Source organism: Fukomys damarensis, unplaced genomic scaffold (genome assembly GCF_012274545.1).
Source record: "Fukomys damarensis isolate Sample0158 unplaced genomic scaffold, DMR_v1.0_HiC HiC_scaffold_39, whole genome shotgun sequence".
In the NCBI taxonomy this organism is placed as follows: Eukaryota; Metazoa; Chordata; class Mammalia; order Rodentia; family Bathyergidae; genus Fukomys; species Fukomys damarensis.
The window spans coordinates 4570692-4573915 of NW_022900951.1; the positions used below are offsets into that span (position 1 = coordinate 4570692).

A 3224-nucleotide genomic window follows, 5' to 3' on the forward strand; every position below is an offset into this window, starting at 1 on the left:
ACTGACTAAACAGTAGCTAGGTTTTTATACTAGCACAAGTGATAGTCGGTGACGAAAGTTTAAGTGCAGACAAAGAAAACAGAAATAACTTAAAAACGAATCATAAAGAAGTGTAGAGATTACCCAAGCTACCGTTTCACGAAGACAGGCTCACTTATGTCATTGAATGACATATTTACATTCGCAGGTCTCCAACAGGGTGATTTATGGAGGCATGCCATACTTGGCTCTTGACGACGCTGTCTCACTCTGTCACCATGGTTTTGAAATATCTTTAGCTTTGTCTAAAAGTGTGTTTGGTTATGAGTGAATAAAATCCCGACATGCGATCGTTACACAGTGTTCTATCGTGTTGAGCACATCCCTCTGTTGCCTAATCATCAGACTGGGCAAGCTCGACTCTCAACATTTAGCGTTTGGCTGTTCAGGGGCAAAATTTTGCTCATTATATCTCTCGGATATTAACAGAATCGGCTTCCACCTTTTCCTGTCTGTGGTCACTCTTCGTAACTTCTCTCAAGAAGGGTCACAGTTGCTTTCTGGATGTAGTCTGCACTGCCAGTCTCTCCCCTACCCTGGTCCATGCTGAAATCACCCAGTCACCTTCAGAAAGCTCAGTCCTTGTGTTTATCCTGTCTGTGGACTAAGATTCCGCAGTTCGACTTCCTTTAGCTTCATTTTTTAGCCTCTCAACATACCCAGCACAACGGCCTCATGGAAATCTGTCCATCTCCGAACACAGCAGGTTCCTCCCCAGGAACTTCCTGCTGTGAAACGTGTTTTGAAGGCCCTCGTTTCAGCCCGATTTTGTTTATTAAATTCATTTTGACTGATACGTGAAATTGTACATACCTATGGGGTGCTTTGTTTCTGTACACGTATATATGGTGCGCTGTCTAAACCAGGTTGAGTGTCTCTGCGTCCTCCCACATGGATCATGTCTCTGTAATGAAAACATTCCCGATGCTTTCTCCTGGCTTTCTGTTATACACAACACACCATCGTTATCCACAGTCTCCTAGTGTGTGATAGCACCGGTGGCTGTACCTCTCAGCTCCTCCTGGTCTTTTGTTTCTCGCTGAATTATGGCATCATCAAAACCGGCATTGTACCCGGTTCCCACTGTGTGTGTTTAACTGCCACCCCAGATGGCTGCACTCTGGGGTGAGGGTGCTATGTCATTCATCCTTGTGATCTTCCCGGTACTGAGCAAAATGCCTCTGCACAGGGGCTGCTCAATAAAATGTTTGTGTTGTTTTCAAAGAGATCCCCATCTGAGCTCCCCTCACCTGCAGCTATGGATCCTTTCTTTCCTCCATTGAACTCCGACCGCCCGTGAGCCCTCAGTAAGACCGAAGTTCCTGCGAAGACCATGCTTCCTGCCAGAAGGACACATTAGAATTATATTCGTCCCGATATACTCTGTTTATGTCGGCATCAAAATATGGAGAAACATGTTTTAGCAGTGAATACGGAGGGATGCCCTGTGTAAATCTGCAGCCCTTTATACTCTCTGGGGACACCCTGTCTCCACCATCTCTTAGACCAAGTCATATATTTATTCCAGTTTGGAAATGGATGTGCACTTCCCCCAGAAATGGACAGTTGTGCCTGAGCTATCTAAGTCAGTGGCCACATGCTATTCCAGTTCATTCTGCGCCAGTAGAGGGACCAGGTTACCCTTGAAATTATACCCTAGGGGCGATGCACTTTTTCTTGTCTTATCCAACTTCTAGCTGGCAGGAGAGTGTTATTGGTAGGACTTGTCATACGGATGTAAACTATGTAGAATGAAAGCAAGTGAAAGGGTTATGAAAACTATGTTCAGCGTCTGAGTGAGAAATGACCACTTAACCCAGTATGATTCCCTAAGAGACAGTGTAACTCAGTGCAGAGTAGTTCTGTTCATCTCATGCCTTCCGACTCTTCTCGGGAACCGTTTGTACAAGATGGTAAAGAAATCATCGAAGAGAAGTTTTTAAAGGTTGATGTTGGTAGACAGTAATCCTACATATTTATATACCCGTATATGCATATGTACACAGGATATGTAAAACAGGACAGAAGATTTGAATTACATCTGTCTTTATGAATACCATCCCAGTAATTCAGAAACTGAAGAACACATCATTAGTGACTGCCTCCTGTGTTTGAGAAACGGACTTGAAGAAATTCAGAGTCATGAATTTGTCACTACACTGACATTCTATGTTTCTTGATTTAATTATCAAGAGGGGATCTTGAGACAGCTATTGAAACTCTAGTCAACTGCCTGTGTTCAAATTTAGACTTTTCCCTTAGGGTGAAGAAAGAAAAAAAAAAACATGTATTATAAAACTTCTATTTCACATAAATCAGAGAATAGTTAATTTTAAGTATTTTACCAACCATGATCTTTTGGGTAATGAAAATGTAAGGTGATTTCCTTGTCAAACAGATGGTCACACCCTGTCTGGTTCAAAGAGAACACACGCATTAGCTCAGTTTCTGTGGTTCTAGAGGCTCTAGAATCTGCACGTGTCATAGGCTCTGCTGCTCGGTGTCCTGGGACTGTTTGTTGCCCAGGCATCTTGTCAGCAGGGCTCCCTTCTCACCTGCAAGCTCCCTGGGGAGGAATCTACGCTCACAAAAGACGACTTCTGAAACTGCTGCCAGAAGGGGCAAGAAGGATGGGAAAAGTGTGCTCAGAGTCAGTCAGAGGCCTAGGAGGGGGATTAATGCCAATGTGTCTTTGACGGTGATCATATTTTTGATCATACTTTGTACAAGTAACAGCATCGAGGCCATTTTTCACTCATGCCTACAGTCAGCACGTTTTTACATTTTCTCTCTCTCTCTCTCTCCCTTCCTACCCCTGTAATGGAGTTTAAACCTAGGACCTTCACACTGCGCTATGTCCCCAACCTTTTTAAAAAATTTTTCCCTTTACTTTGAGAAAGCTAAGTCACTGAGATGCCGAGGCTGGACTTGAACTTGCAATCCATCAGCCTCACCCTGGGATTATAGATGTGTGCCACCACACATAGCTTTATCTGCGTGACTACATCTATCTCTGTCTGTCTCTTATTTCTCTCTCTTTCTCTTTGTTTATTTTTTCATACCTGGGATCGAACTCAGATCCTTATGCTTGTGAGGCAAGCAGCAGAACCACAGAGCTAAATCCCCAGACCCTTTTTCTCTATCTATATCTCTTTCACTTAGCTGTATATATGTCCTTCATATAT

At 43.4% G+C, this 3224-nt stretch overlaps 1 long non-coding RNA gene across 1 annotated transcript; it reads right to left on the bottom strand.

Annotated features, from left to right (window-relative positions):
• Window positions 1–865: 865 nt before the first annotated feature.
• On the bottom strand, window positions 866–2465 carry LOC104853253. Its single transcript, XR_777725.1, has 3 exons — window positions 2389–2465; window positions 1290–1379; window positions 866–943 (listed from the first exon to the last, which is right to left on the bottom strand). It is a non-coding gene; the product is annotated as an uncharacterized LOC104853253 (long non-coding RNA).
• Between the last annotated feature and the right edge of the window lie 759 nt (window positions 2466–3224).